The following is a 16,901-nucleotide window of genomic DNA, read 5'->3' on the forward strand; positions in this document are numbered from 1 at the left end:
ATCCACCATTTTATAGAAAGTTGTATCAAATCAATTCTGACAAGGATTTACTAAGCACAACGCTTAGGGGGCTGGAGGTCCCCTCCAAGTGCTACTGATAAAGATGCGGGGACAGAACCAGGGCTGCAGGGAGGAAATGCTGGTCTGTCTGGAGAAATGGGCCATGCCATCCTGAAGGAGGACTGATCAGGGCTCTGGAGGATCCAGTATCTCCGGGGACCAAGAGTGCGAGGAAGGGCATCCGCAGTGAGCTGGTGGGACACAGAGGCAGCACAGGACAGCATTCCACAGCAGCCTGCTGACTCATCTCCCAGACCCGGGTTCATACTCAATCCCGCTCTGCCACTGCCCCCCATCTCCCTGACGCTCAGGTCTCACGGCAGCACCATCTCCTTCCCTTACATACTCCTGCTTCCGCATCACCCATGCACACCTGGTTCTGATCCACGTATAGAAGCTATTCCTCACTAGCCCCAGCCTATGTCTACGGCCTCCCCTAACATCACACCACCATCTCCACCTGCTGCCAAGGACAAGAGCCCTTCTCTGCACCCCAGGCCTGGGATGTCCTCTGCTTAGTGGGGTGGAAGTTCTGTTGACAGGTGTAATATGGAAGACAGTCACACCACCACTAAAAAACCCTATGATGCCAAACGCTTTCTCTACTCTCCTTCCTTGCTGTGAATGAGAACCCAGAAGAACTGGCCCTTAGTGCCCCAATTTGGAGTCTTGGCTGGGCTAAGGAAGGCTGGACCTACTTTGGTAGTTATAGGACTTTGGGCTCGAGTACAGAGTATTCAGTAACTTTGTACTAAAAAGTAACAGGAATTTGGGGTGTCTTATGTAGATACCTAGATTAAAAAGCAAAAGAGAGGAAGAGAGGAATGTAAGAAACAATGAAAAGCAGAATCCTACAGAAGGTGACAGCCAGTAAGAAATTTCCCATGATGGGAACTGGCTGATGCCTTGGTAGGAACTAAAATATCAGATTCCATTGTTTCATTTTTCAATTCAACAATTTTTTTTTAAAGATTTATTTATTTATTTATTTGTAGATTTATTTATTTATTTATTTGAGAGAGAGAGAGTGGCACGAGCAGGGACCGGGGAAGACAGAGGGGGAGAGAGAGGGTCTCAAGCAGACTCCACCCCAAGTGCGGAGCCCAGCATGGGGCTCCATCCCACGACCACAAGATCGTGACCTGAGCCAAAATCAAGAATCGGACAACCAACTGAGCCGCCCAGGCACCCCGATGCAACAACCGTTTAACCGAGCAGTTAGGGCGGATCCAGCCGAGTCTGAGTTCCTGGCTATCCAGCGGTTAACAGAAGCAGCCTGCTAGCGCTCTTCAGCAAGATAGACTGACGGTCAACAAGTCAATGAATAAACCCGCATTTCAGCATCATGCCACCGAGGCTGCGGCTGGGGTGAATGAGAGGAGACCAATACGCTGGGGTCCCAGAAACAGTGCCCTATCCTATGCTCTCACATCCCTCCACCATACCCAGGTCCTCAGGGAGGGCTGGCCACAAGCAGCAGCCCGGTACCGCTGCTCCTCCAGGGAACTGAGGGAAGAAGGGCAATGACCCGTGTGCATGGACAAGGGTCAACGGGCAAGAACGGGAGGCCCAGGAGAGGAGAGGAAATGGTAGGAGAGGACACTTCACCCAGGTACAGTGGGGAAGGATGGCCTTCGAAAGGCAAGGAGGGGGGCAATCACGCAGCTTCCTCTAGACAGTAAGGGTCAGAATGGCTGGGAACAGCTCAGGCACATAGTAGAGCTTACGTACCTGCTGAAGGAACGAACCAATACTGCTAATGGGACATGTGACACAGACAAAGCTCTGCTTCAGTAATAACAACAGTGAGCACAGAGCCCCCCGCACTCAGCCCGCTCTTCCGGGTCTCCTCCTCGCCCCTTCAGCCTAGGAAGCTCCTTCCCCACACTGCCTTTCTGACAAATCTGAGGGGATCCTCCCAAGTCACTTCTTCTACAAACTTTCCGAACCAGAGCAGAGTGTGAATGTCCCAGACACTACGTTTACAATTTAAAAGCAGCAACATCAGAAGGTATGTTGCTCTTAGGAGGGCCAACCTCCCTCCTCTACATCTCCCTGCCATCACCTGCCAGGAGACCAGCCCAGAGACACAAATGAATCGGGTCAATGCCAGGAACAACAGATCCTGATGTGCCAGAACTGATAAGCAAGGGTGCCTGCAGCATCTCCAGTATCCACTGGAAACCTCAGCACCCTAAACTGAGAGATCAGCCTCCAGGGTGAGAGAAGGAAAGAGTGGCCAAGACCATGCTATGTGTGTGGTAAACTGGGTCTTCTCTCCTGTGCACACAAGAGATGGGGCACCTGGGTGCCTCAGCTGGTTGGGCAGCTGCCTTCGGCTCGGGTCATGATCCCAGGAGCCTGGAACTGAGCCCCACATCAGGCTCCCTGTTCAGCGGGCAGTCTGCTTCTCCCTCTCCCCTGCTCGTGCATGCTCTGTCTCAAATAAATGAAATCTTAGGGGAAAACAAAAAGATTCTCTCTCCCTCTCTCTCCCTAGAAGGAGGGAGGGAGGGAGAGAGAAAAGAAGGGAGGGAGAGAGGGCGGGCTGGCACTGTGTCTCTAAGCCACTTGCATTTGGGGCAGACCACACAGTAAACCCTAGCAACATGTAACAAAGTGCTATCTACCATTTGCATGTTGCATGACTGGCCCATAAAAATGATCTCTTACAAACAATCCTCCTCACCTGCCCCTGCTGTGAGGAACTTCAAAACTTATAGGGGAAGGCAGTGGCATCACAGGAAAAAAGATGTCTAGATCCCTGAGACACTCACTGGAAGAGAGCCAGCAGTCACCTGAGCAGTGATATCAGCATTAACCTTCCAAGAGCAAAATAACAACTTGTCTCACGTGGCTGACACCTTAGGGATTAGGTATGACCACAGCAGAACCTTCTGCCCCCGACGAACGTAGGCAGCACGCTCTCTCAAGCATCTCCTCCGTACTGGCGACATCCTAGATACTGACTGCATATTCTCCCTCATTCCCTTTCACTTAATGCTTGCAACTTGGTGAGGCAGGTTATTATCCCTATTATACGTACAAGGTAATTAATGTATTGAGGGGTTAAGTGGCCTTCTCAACTCACATAGAAGGCAGTGCTAGAGCCAAGATTAATTCTGTGGTGACCTAACCGCACAACCCATGCTCTTTCTAATAGACCAGAGAGAGAATATATTCCGCCAAACCAAGGACCAAGCCTTTCACTTATAAGGTTATGAGAGAGGATCAGGCAAAGGGCTTCTAAGGTGGCTGGGTCTCTCCCATTAGAATGCATTCCTTTGCTTATTCTGGGAACACTTAAAAGTTTTTTGGGGTTTGGGGGTGTGTGTGTGTTCTGTGCAGGGGCACAGAATCGACATACAGACTTCTTACGCTCACGTAGTTGGCAGAGTGTGGAAAGACAGCCACATAAACATACACTTTTGCAAAAATGCAAAAAACACCTTCGTGGGGATGTGCTGAAGCTCAAAGATCCCATTTAAAGGAGGGTGTTTAACCGATCCCTGATCTACCCTCTACCAACTCTAGCACCACCGCTCACAATCCCACTGTGGCTTGATGAACACGGAAGCAGGAAATCCAGCCCGTCAAAAAACAACTGAGAACCGGGAAAGAAAAAAAGCCATTTCTTACATGTCTGCCTGCTAAAAAGGAGTTAGGTTTTTGGCTCTGAGCTTCCAATGGCCACTAGAAAAAGGAAAATCTATTCAGGTCCTGGACACTCCGTGTTCATACAATAAAAGCCAAATTGCACAAGAAAATTACAACCATTCCAGGTGCTCAGCTCACACAAGAACTTCTCCGCGGGGCCACTGGTAACAGAAGTCCCATTCCCCATTGTGAACAGCATCCGAAACAACATCCACACAAGGGGTGCGTGGCCAATGACATGAGGCTAATTCTCATGGTCCTTCTCAACACAAACTCACACTACTAACAAAACACACAATAGGGGCGAAAGCTGCTCACTGGGACGTGGTATGATTCAACGGAGAGTAGTCTGGCTTGACCCAGAGACAAGTTTTAAAAGCTATCTGGGAGAAAAAATATACTTTAGGAGTATGTTTTTTTTTCTTAAGCAATCCTCCCTGAATTTTCTTCCTCTCAACCAACAGATTGAGGAAGAGTGGTTATAAGCTCAAGATGATACATCCTGACAGCAACCCACACTGCAGCTGGGTACAGCCCCTCTAGCTCACATCTCTTCCTCGATTCTGGGCCTGCGCTTTCTGGTGTGCGTGACGGATCACCAGGAAACCCTGCAGTGGTAAAGGTTAAGGATTCCAGAGACTCAGGGAGAACTGGGAACTCACGGGAGCCACAGAGATGCAGAGCCATGCTGCCAGCCAGGGACTGGCTCCTGAGAGCCGGCAAGAAGAGAAGAAAGGAAAGAACAGTCGCCACTGGACCTGCAGCATGAAATATGCAAACCCTTGATAATCTCGAGTCTCACTGCCGTTCCTCTTACTCTTTCAAAGATTAGGTTTACTCTCTTGCTGCAATTCCTTAGGTCCTTAATGTCTGACAAAAAAAAAAAAAAAAGGCTCCTGGCCATCTCTGCAGGTGGTTGTAGCAGGTTACTCAGGAAAGACTAACGACTAGAAAGATTCCCAAAAGACTCTCATTTGGATGCTCACCTCATTCCGTTTTAAAGAACAGGCAGACCCATTTAACCGAGGTCAACCCTACCACAACCATTTTGCGGGGAAAAGAGAAACCCCGTAGCCTACCGCCACCCCAGGAATCAGGCTCAGCCTCCAGAGCACATATCCTGGTTTGGAGAAGACCCACACAACCGGAGGAGGACAGGGGAGTGCAGCCACAGTCCAAAGACCCAGCCCTACCTCCCGGCACCCAGACAGAGGAGCTACTTCCCTGGATGGGTTGAGGTCAGAACGTGGCAAAGGCCCCAGATGCTCTGATGTGAGTCAAGCATAAAAAGTCAACAGAGAAATGGAAAACTGTAGCAAGGAAATTGGATTCTGAAAATCCATTTGGGTTTGGTAATGTATAGGATATCAGCATCTGTAAGGGAAGTAAAAATAGTGCAGGATACATACTTTAAGATACATTAAAGCATAAATAAAGTTTATAGTGCCAATCAGAATTTTTTTTTAAACATGAGCTCTTCTTTTGAAAATGAGAAAGGAATAGAATTCAATAAAAATATAAATGTGTCTGCCTCTGCATTTCTCAGATATGATCCTGTATTTTCTTGAACAGAATTAAGTTCAGAAGAGGAACTAAAGATTTCCTGGGCTTCTGCTATATGCCAGGCACTGCACTTGAGCTGTGTAAGTATGTATTTATAGATGCATGTACACGAATGGAGGTAAGTCCAACTACCACCACCAAGACAGGGATCAACACACTTTCTCTGTAAAGAGCCCAACAGTGAAAATTTTCAACTTATAGCCATATAGTTGAGGTCACAACCTCTCAACTCTGGCGCTGTAATGTAAAAGCAGCTGTAGACAATACATAAACAAATGAATGTGGCTGGGTTCTAATAAAACTTTATTTACAAAAACAGGTGGTGGGCCAGATCTTACCCAGAGGCAGTAGTTTGCCAACCCCTCCTCTAAGAAAGAAGCACTGCTTTCTCCATTTTCCACATGAAAACCTGTCCTCAGAGTTACTAAGGGATGTGCCCAGCTAGGAATTTCAGGGAGAAAGAATGACCTCACGAAAAACAGTAACAATACTAACATCTCCTTTTATTGGCCACTGAGCATATAACCATCACCACAGGCCATGCCATTTTGACTGTACCCATTTTACAGGGAAGTAAACTAACCTGCATGAAGTAAAGTCAAGACATTAGTCTCAGGCTGTAATGGCACCAAAGCCCGAATATTCTCCTTTGCTTCAGACCTGCCACTCTTAGAACACTGTGTGTGTTCAAAGAATCCAAGTTTCATCCTGCTGCTTCCAGAAGAAAAGAAGAAAGAAAAAAAAAAAAGGCAGTTGTGCCTATAACATCCAGTGGTGGAGCAAGTAAAGAGAGAAAATGGGACAAAACATTTTTTAAAAAGGCAGAAATTTGTCTTCACTTGCTCTGTATGGCCAGTGCCACTTCTAGCAAAGCTCGTAACTTTGATTGACAAACATGAACATGACCAACCAAGGTGATGTGCCATGAAGAGGATGAAACTTTAACACACCATCCCCCAGCAAGTGTAGACCTAAAACTCAAAATCCTAGTGGCCCACTCGATACCCTCCTCTCCGGGTGCTCTGAGGGTACATCCAGCACTGGGGAAAGGGGGAAATGAGACCACAGGACTGTGTCCCTCCAACTCCAAGCCCCAAAGCTCCAGGAAAGCAGGAGCATGCCATATATCCCTCCACTCAGCATCTCGCCCATAGTCTATGTTTGACTTTATTATTCAATGAATGGCTGAATGCATTTAAAATGGACCTGCACTCATGCAGGGGAGGCAGGCTGAGACCCCACAGGGGGCTCTGGTGTATCTTCCACTGGGCTTCCATTGGGGGTTCAAGATGAACCCAGTGTAGGCCTTGGAGCATGGTAGGAATCTGGAACTCACCCTTAGACTGGACCTTTTAAGAACATTTACCCTGGTCCTGCAAATGCCCAGTACAGAGGAAAAGTCTGAACCCAGCGTGTGAAGTCAAAGGATGAGCCCAGGAGAAACCATCAGGCCATCAAACAAGGGGAAGAGTGAGGTGAGACATGTGTGGGCCAAGGAGTCCTAAGAGGAGAAATGAGAGCAGTGGCAGCAGACCCAGAAAGAGAAGCAGGCTGCTCAGGGTTAAAGTGTGAGCAGGGTTTGAGCAGGGGTAGAGGGCACAATGCCAGTGGGGCCAGGTAATCACGGTATAAGGTCAAAGAGATGTGGACACAAAGCTACTGGGAAGACAAATCTCAAGTAAATCTGAGTGCTAATGACAACCCACACCCCATGTCAGGTGCTGAACTATAGGACAGACACTATTCTAAGTGTTCACCCATAGTAGCTCATTTAATTATCCCAATCACCCGATGAGATAGATATGATCGTTACCCCCTTGTAGAGATAAGGAAACCAAGGCATAAAAAAAGGTTAAAAAAACTAGCCCAAGATCACAGAAATCACAAGTGCCAAAGGAAGCTCTGAACCTCGACTGACCAGCTCAGTCTACATTCTTACCCAACATACCAGGTCGTCATGACAGTGAACTTGGAAGGCAAGCCTGGCCTCGAAAGGAAGTTCTGGCTGAGGGAAATGGGTGGCTGGCTGTACAGCAATTCTCTAATCCCTGTGAGAGGAACTTCGAGACAGCCTGCAAGGCTTCTGCCCCCAGTCATGCCCTCGGCTCAAGATGCCGGTCTGCAGTCCTGGAGGTCAAGGCAGGGTGACAGGCCTCTCATTAAATTACAGTGGAGGCCACAGTGTGCTGGGGAGGAGATGAAATGGAGGTGGGGATCTAAGGCAGGCAGGCAGGTGCACGGGGTGGGGGCTCAGGCCTCACGCAGCCATCCCAGATCTGTGGCAAGCTCACACTTGGGAGCTACTCAGCCAGACTCAAGACGCGGCAGGACGAAATACTCAGGGGCACAGAAAAGGGCAATCAGTAGAAGTGGTTTTAATTACTCTCAGAGTTTGGCAAACTTTCCCCAAAAAAACTCAAGTGGTAAATATTTCCACTTTGTTGTTACATTGCTTTTCCACAGTGATACGACAAATTAACACAGAATCAGAGGCTTCAAACAGCCCCCATTTATTATTTCATGGTTTCGGCAGGTCAGGAGTGCAAGAAAGGCTGGGCTGGCTTCTCTTCTCAAGGCCCCCACAAGGCTAAAGTCAAGGTGTCAGGGAACTGCCATTTCTTTCTGGGGCTCAAGTCCTGCTTGGAGCACAGGTGGTAGGGGCAGAATTCAGTTTCTGGTTATAGGACAGAGGTCCGTGTCCTCTGCTTGGCTGCCATCCGTGGGCTACTCTCAGCCCCTAGAAGCTGCCCACTGTTCTGTCCTCTCATGCCCCAAATCTCCTGCTCTGGACAGAGCACAGTCCTTTCTAAGGGCTTGTCCGATTCGGTCAGGCCATCCAAGACCATCTCCTTTTGGATTAACTTAAGTGATTTGGGGCCTTCACTACATCTGCAAAATTCCTTGACCTCTGTCACTAACATGACTTAATCATGGGAGTCAAGTCCATCCCACTCACAGTCCCACCCAAGGAATGGGGATTGCACAGGGTAGGCGTGCCACAGGCCGGAGGTCTTAGGGTCTATCCTAGAATTCTGCTCACCTCGGTGGGTCTCCCAGTCTCTGTCACGCCGACATAGCCACACCACTGTGGCACAGAAGCAGCCATAAACACCACAAAAAAGAATGAGCAGGGTTGTATTCAATAGAGAAATTCAATACTTACTGACACTGCACTTTGAATTGCATTATGATTTTCACATGTCACAAAACACTACTCTTCTTTTGTCTAAGCATTTCAGAACGTAAAAACCATTCTTCATTGGTGGGCCGTATAAAAACCAGTGAAGGTCTAGAATTGGTCTGCAGGCTAAACTGTGCCGACATTTGCTTTGATGCCATAAAAATTTCTAATTTTATCACAGTCATGGAGAAGGACCACGTTTCACCACTTGAGTGTATGTTGTCTGTATGAGGTCATGTGCTTTTTAACACCTCTTTCCCAGTTCCCAGATGTAGAATGTTTTTTTCCTTCCTCTGGGGAGCGGAGAGGAGAACATGTCTCTGTCTTCCAAAGCTACACTCCTGACCCGTGGGAGAAGGGCTGAGAGAAGCACAAGAGCCCCCCCTATTTAAATAAGCACTCCCCCCACATCACAACATGTGTTCTTTATGGGCAAGGATTAGCACACCCACTTCAGGGGAGAAGAAAACAGGACCAGAGGCATGACTTTCTCAACACCACACAGGGGCAGGGCTGAGACTCAAGCCACAGACTTCCTCCTTAGTCAGCTTTGAAAACCAGGGCAACATCCAGGGTGGATCGAGCTACCATATCTGTAGGGCTCAATACCAAACTAAAATACAGAGCCTCTTGCTAAAAAATTCAGAATTTCAACATGGCCACAGCAGAGCCCAAAACCAAGAATGGGAACCCTTCCAAGGGCCAGGCTCCATGGGACTGCACAGGTCACCGCCCACGAAGCCGGCCCCACTCTGTGGACACCTACATTCTAACAATAAAGTACCCAGCCCCCAAACCATCAGACCCCACCAGCATGCTGACAAATGCTTTGAAGGCAGAGCAATATCTAAGTGGGGCTTATAATCGTGAGCAGCCAATCGCGCGTAGGCCAGCCTTGCCCCCGGAATGAATGTAAACCAGCCTTGCATAAAGTGAATTCCTTTTTTGAATATCTAATTGAATTTGCAGAAGTGTGTGCCGGGGGGGTGTTTAAATAAGTGCACAAATATGATAAGAAGGCCTTCACACCATTATATCTAATTCAGTAAGCAAAAATAATGGCAGGGCACGTTCCAATTAGTGTTTGATTTATTTGCTTTAATAAATCCAATTAGTAGAATGTTTTATAAAGTCATCCAATGTCAAACACTCATGGACTCAACAGATAGAAACAATACTCCTAATAGAAAAAAAAAAATGTTTTAAAGCTTTTTGAACAGTGAATTTATTATAAATAAGATGATGTCTCTCTGATGGCTTGAGCATTCCCCAAGGACCCCAGAAAGTGTCTGATCTGTTCATTTGGTTCTTTCTCCCAAAGACTCCATGAGGCAAGTCAGGTTAATCTGGCCCATTAAAATAAATCCAGGAATAACAACAACAAAGGTGGAAGTTAGCAAAGGGACTTCAAGGGAGAATAATGAACTTGCTGCCGGGTCTTCTAGACCAGAGACACACGTGTTTGGACTTCCAAGGCAGCTCAGGAGAGCAGGGAAAGACAGGGCTGACAAAAACAGTGGTGTTATAGAACCTGAGGCAGCATTCCCACGCCCTGGGCCAGCTCCACCTATAAACGAGAGAGGTCAACGAGCTTGGTGGCCCTCAGGCATGCCGACTTTGCACCGCGGATGAGGTTCTTTGGGGGTGGGGGTTGAAAGTGTGGACCTGCAACCAGCATCCCAGCTCTGCTATGGGGGGAGGGGGGTGTTAGCTTTGTGACCTTGGCCAAGTTATTTCACTTCCATGTTCCTCAATGTCCCTATCTGTAAAACGAGGATGAGAATAGCACCCATCTCTTAGGGTTGTTATGGGGATTGGGTCAATTTAATATTTACCCACCGAGACATGGAACAGTGAGTGCCTGGCACATAAGTACCAAAGGAACATTTATTAAATACTATTCAGTCCTGATGTATGAATTAGAAATGGGGAAGACAGCTATGTTAGAGGTTATATTCAGGCTGCGCAATCTCATAAACAACACTTTAAAGAAACTACCTGAGTTGACCTATCATTTCCTGTGTGTATCGGCATCACCTGCTGTGACACGCGATTGATTCGTACTGTAGGCCCAAGCTTCATTCTCCACTTACTGCTGTGTGACCCTGGGCAAATCACCTGACCTCTCAGGCCAGAGATTCTTCCCACACAAGAGAAGGTGGCAAGTTAAACTCTCTCAAACGGCACTTGAATTCCTGATGCCCTAGGAAAGGTGACTGTGTCCTCTACCACGTTTACCCAGCTCCATTTGCTGACATAGATAGCCAGGCATCCTCAGGAAACAGAAGCCTCCGTTCAGACCAGCTTCTCAGCGTGGTCTGCCATGGCCCTCAGTCCGGTCCATGCGTGTATGTGGTACTGGAAGAGAACACGGCAGCCAGTGTGGCAGGCGCTTTTCTGTCTTCTCACACACCCCAGCCCTCCCTGGCACCAGTTTCCAAGCCGACCGGAGAGAGAGCATGCGGGAGAGGTGGCATCTCTGCCCCAGGCACTGTCGCAGGGACGCTGCAACGTACTGTGTCCAGGAGGAATGAGTAAAGGAGAAGCCCATGCGTGGGGTCAGCGCTCAGCTTCAACCTGCCAAGGAGAGGAGGATCGGGGAGCAGGGGAAAGACTGGACACCGCCGGTTAAAGGTGAAGATAGCTCCATTAGGAGACCAGCTGGAGAGTCCACCAGCTGAAAAGTGGCCCCACCCAACTCAGCACAGCTTCCTCCCCCAGCCCCACCACCCAAAACATCCTGGGGCCAGATACAGGGATTCCACTGCTCACCCCCATTTAAAGAGGGCACAGCTCATCTTCTCGGGCCAGCCCCTCATTTTACAGGTGGGGTAACCACGAAAAGCACAAGGCTGCAGGGAGGGGTGCAGAGCTGGGACGGAGCCCCGCTCTCCTGGCCTGGGGCCAGAGCTCTGCCTACTCAGAAGCCAGAATAGCATCTTTCATCTTTTCTCACACAACGGATAGGTCTTTTTCATGTTTATTTCTGCAAAGAGCAAGGAAAAAAGAGATGGCCACAGGTAATACCCCGTGTCTGGCAAACTTTTTTATCTGTCAGGAGAAGGTGAGGCAAGGTTTCCTCTACACAGAAGGATGGGCTCACAGGGCTCTCTAGCAGGCACTGTGCCATCTTCTGACAGCCTCGGAAACCCACGCCAAGCTCTCGGCGGCCTCGAGGTCTTCGCACTTCCTCTTTCCCTGCCTGCCCTGCTCTCGCCATTAGCACTACCTATGGCTTCACCCGGCTGGCTCCAGCATCGCCCGCATCGAAACACCACCTCTGTGAACATTTGGGAAGGAGGTAGCCCCCTCCCGTCTCCAGCTCACGATTACCATACTACCTTTTTTACGTGCAGTCTGATTGTGGCTCACCCCTTAATAACTCGGAAATTATTTATTCATTCGCTTAATTATTTTCAGTTTTCCTAAGGTGGACATAAGTCCACCAGGGCAGGAAGCGTGTGTCCGTTTTATTTGCCACTGTATTTTCAGGACTGTTCAAAGAGCCGAGCAGTTTGACGTTCAAGAGTTTGAGGAAAACTCGGTGAACACCAAGTGCATGAATGAATGAACGAATGAAGAGCCAAGTATGGTCAAGTCTCAGGATTGTACGACTCATCATCAGAAGATGTGTGGCTTGGTTCTGGCACTTTCTTCCTGGCCACCAGCAGATCAGAGAAAATCTCTGAGCCTCCATTTCTCCATCTGTAAAGTGGCTAGCATTTACTGAGCACTTACCATGGGCTGTGCACCGTGCTAAGGCATTTCGATAGATATTTCATTGAATCCCCAAAGGGCCCCATGAGACACACACTATCACCAACCACACTTAATGCATGATGAAACGGAGAACCAGGCAGGTAACCTGCCCCAAATCTCCAACCTAGGAAATGGCAGGACTGCGATTTGAACCAAGGCACTCTTATCCCAAACACCACATTCTTAGCCCCCGGGTGATACCACCCAAGTGACTGTCACCACTACAGGAATATCTGGCTTTCGAAAAATCTCTTCTGCAAAGTAACTTATTTTTAACATAATTTTTCAGAAGTGGGGGGAGCAGCAGCCACACATGGTGAGCTTCCGTCAACAAGACTCACCCAGCAAGGCCAGCTTTCTGAGTCTCCTCTCACTGTCCTAGTGTTCAAGGTCATATACAATCACCTGGTCTGCACGGGGCTCTCTTTGGGACTCTGGTGCAGCCTTTGACCCCATTCCAGACCTCAGCTCCATTAGTGACCTGGCTTACAGACCATCAGGAGAGATCACGGCCAGGTGCTCCCACCTAGTCCAGCAAGGAGCAGACCCTTGTAACACTCACTTCTGAGACATCAAGCAATGCCTGCAAGGGGACACCTGCAGGTCATTTAAAGCTTTCCAGGGCTTTAAAACTGTTTTCCACATTGGTTAAAAAACAAAACAAAAAACAAAAAGGAAAAAAATCAGCCTTCTGTGCTCACTCTCTAACTCTGAATAATGAAGTTCCAGGCACTTTACAAGCACTACCTATTTCCCCTTAACGCATGCCGGTGAGTTGTTCTTTGGGATTCAGCATACCCATTTTACAAAGCTGGAACCTGAGGCTCCAAGAAGTCACTTCCTCAAGGCTACGCGGCCGGTAAAGGTCAGAGTAAGGAAAAGAATGACTTTCAATCTGACCCCAACGGCACAAGCCTTCAACTATATCATGTCTCCTGCATGAAGAAAGCACTAACCACCCCGGTTTGGCAATTCTTACTCTTCCTTATTATCCTCTCTGAATTAATTCAGCCCATGCCTGAATGTCATCCACGAACCCCACACCAAGCATCCACTGTGTGCCAGACCCCATTCGAGGTACCGGAGATAGAGCAGGGATGCACAGCTGTGCACCCCTCCTTCACAGAGCTCTTGTTCGAGGAGGGGGGGCCTGACAACAGAAACACGGAGAAATAAAGCACGGAAGGTACCCAGCTCGGTGGATTCACCTATCATCAGGTCTTGACTGTGGCAGGCCCTCAACAAACGTATCTGTAAGGGACAGGGAGAAAGCGGCCCTTGCACTGAGCACCCACTCTATGCCAGGCAACAGGCCAGCCCTTCCACACGCTCTCACTTAATCCTCACAGCCACGCTACGAGGCAGGAATTACTCATTCTCACTGTAACATTGAAGAAACAGAGAATCCAGTAAGAATCCAGTCCAAGTTCCCTTCACGTGTGGATTCTGACTCTGCTTCCACTCCCCCAAAGGCCATCGTCTCTCTGGTGCACGATGCCGTGCGTGCAAAAGCCTCGGACACGTTTAGGACTGCATGGCAGATACTGGTTTATGTACTCACTTTATAGAAGTATATTAACATTTAATTACATAAAGTAAAAACTAGGGTTCCATATAGTCAATTAAACTCAATAATAGCATCCACTGTTACATAAATCACCAAACTGGTCATTGTAAAGATAAAATATTTATTGAGGTCTGAGTGTGATCGTAAGTGTACTTGGTATGAGAAGCTCCCTCAGAACAGTTAGGCTTGGCAAATCTGGTGTGGTTGCCAGCTGGCCCTCATCTGCCACGGTGCATTAAATCTGCACTAAATGGAGAATGGAGGGTTTCTAAGGACAGAGCATAAAGGGGCCTCAAGTAAGCTAACGCTCCAATTACCTGGAAGGCACGGTTGGGTCAGGCCAGTCGGAGCGGTGGTTTCAGAGCGTGTGGAGGCCTCAGGAACAGGGATGGTGCCCTGGGTAACAGCAGTCAGAGCTGTGCTGGCAAGTCAGGCTGTTCAATCATTAAGCCCCTGTGCTCTCTCCCTCTCAAACGCTGACACTTTAATTCCCTGGGGAGGTAGACCTCGCCGAGAGAGAGGCACCCACAAATGGGAAGCAGGGCGCTCTCCTAGTCATCAAGGAAGTGGCCTTTGATGAACATTTCACAAAGAGATAGCAGGGCAGTCACTAAGATTCCTTTGCACAAAAAACAGACCCAAGTGCCTCAAAGCCGGCTCATCTCCGCCTCTCCACGTCCAGGACATAGAAACACTTTTCTCGTCTTTGGATCAGCCAGTCAGCAACTTCCAGCTCCATGCACAATTTTTGTTCAATCTGCAAATGCCCAACGCACAGGATCCTGAGGGCAGCCCCTGACGGCACGGACTCCACCTCAGGCTACAACTCTGTGGAACAGAAATGAACTTCTAACACAGCCACCACTTGCTAAAATCACATCACAGCTCAGGCTCTGACAGGACAAGAGTGGCAGATGGTCCTGAAGACTGAAGATCTGCCTACAAGAAAGGAGCCCCGCATTAGACTTGGCCCTGCCACCAGCGTGCTGCATGACCTTGCCCGAGTCACGTTCCACTTGAACTAGATCTGCCTCGAAGCCCCTGAAGGCCTCTCAAAGGACCTTACGGCGATGCCTGTGAAAACACTGGAAAAGGTGAACACGTCAACGGAACTGAAATCAAGGGCTCACAATAAGACGATCCCAAGCATCTGGTGGGCACCGAAATGGATTTAAATGGAAATGGCAGATCACCCCTTGTTAGCATCTGGGGGCGGGGGGGGGGGGTTGAACCTCGTGTGCCTGGAATTAAGTAGGTAGGCCGTGTGTTCCTACCACACTGCCAACCCCCAGATCAGAAACACACGGTATCTACCAGTTAGAAAACTCTTTCTCTGGTGCCCCATTCACTAAGACCTGTTTTAAACCCTTGGAAATCTCTCTTCCTTGCTGTCTCCTATCTGCAGTCAGAAAATAAAATCTTCAGGGAAAAATAAATTATTCTGAGCAATGAAAAAAAAAAGGAAAAAGCAAAAGAAATCACTGTGAAAACTTAAAGAGTAGACCTCTAAAAATGATCTACCACGGGAACGTGAAATAGGCTTCAGAAAATGTCAGCATCCTCAATCCGATGCAGAGAGACCCAGCCCTTGAAACAAGAGGATGAAGCCACCAAGAGAGGCTAGTGGGTTAATAAAGGATTTCAGGGGAAGAGAAAGTGCAAACTGCAGAATGGAAACCAGCGTTAGTGAGAAAGATGGTGGCATAAATGTAACTTCATCAAACCCTCCAGCCTTAACACCAACTGAAATGGACAAAAAGATGTAAAAGTAGCAGAGAACCAGTCGACACTGAGGCTACAGGGCTACAAATTTTTCTCCCAGACTTAAGAGGATGGGAGACAATTGGGACCCACCCAAAATGCCCCATGTTGACAAACCGTACAACTCATTCTTGAGAAAATGGCACGGTGTGAGAGGAAGTGGCTGACATCCTGGAAAACCTGGGACTCTCTGCCAGTGGAATGTCAGGGGCTGTGGGAAAGATGAGCATTTTAAGGCCTCAGCGGTTTTTGGTGTCTACCCCCTAATCCATTCTCCCTAGAGGTCCTCGGAACTTCTCTCACCTGGGATCGGAACTTCTCTCACCTGGGAGAGCCCCAAAACTTGAGTGGGTAAGAGCTGGGGGCAGAGTGAAAGCAATGAGTCAGGGCAAAACGATTTTCCAGGTGAGGGCCGACAGCCACCACAGAAGCCAAAGCGATCGTTGAGTGAGGACTGCCCAACTTTTCCCCACCTGGAGCCAGGCAAGAGAAATTCCCACGTTCCACCAGCAAGCACAGGAACACTTCCCCCAAACACCCCGAGCAAAAAAGAGCAGGCGGTGCAGCAGGAGACAGAGAGCCCTCCCACATCCTCCAGAGCGCTGGCCATTAGAGAAGCAAAACCGCATCCCGAGCACGCTGGGAACCCAGGGGTGATGAGCATCTTGGAGCCCAGCCCATGACCATGTGACCTTGGACAAGCCAGTTCACCTCCATTTCCTCCTCTGTCAGAAGGTAACACTGTATATATACTTCTATGTGCATATTATACACTACATACTATGTGTACTTGTACATGTGTTTACATACATAAATACACTCTATATACTATCTATGAATTATATAGATCGCATTAACCCAAGCTACATTTCAACTTCCATTTGTCTAGGTCCCTACAATGTCCCTAACTACTCGAAAAGCCCCACCTCCAACCCCCAGAAGGAAAATACGATGAAAGAAAAGTTGGAGAACATCCTATGGCAGTCTTAACCCATTGTGGTTAAAACTAAAAAATCAACAGCAACAACAAAACCCTATCTTACTTTTGATAATTTGATAAAATATCTGCCCATCTGAACCTACTGCCAGGGCCTTGGAAAGGTAATAGGACGGCAGCTTCACAGGCAGAGGGCCCTGAAACTAGCTCACAGGATGCAAGAAGGGGGCGAGGCACAGGGCCTGGCTCCAGAAGCCATCAGTGTCCCTAACGTGCCGCGGGCCACACTGCTGATGGAGGCATCTGAGAGCGGTCTGGAATTTATGAGCCTCTGCGGCAGCTGCGCGACTGCATGTCTCACCTTCCTCACTTAGCAGATCTGAGGCAGCAGACGGGGAGCGACCGAGGCGGGGGGG

The 16,901-nt window shown here is 48.6% G+C and overlaps 1 protein-coding gene across 2 annotated transcripts in view; it reads right to left on the minus strand.

Annotated features, from left to right (window-relative positions):
• Positions 1-16,901, minus strand: part of PTPRT (protein tyrosine phosphatase receptor type T) — a 1,014,747-nt gene that overhangs the window by 753,084 nt on the left and 244,762 nt on the right. The window lies entirely within an intron of this gene.

The sequence above is a fragment of the Ursus maritimus genome, unplaced genomic scaffold, assembly GCF_017311325.1.
Source record: "Ursus maritimus isolate PB19 unplaced genomic scaffold, ASM1731132v1 scaffold_22, whole genome shotgun sequence".
NCBI classification, from domain to species: Eukaryota; Metazoa; Chordata; class Mammalia; order Carnivora; family Ursidae; genus Ursus; species Ursus maritimus.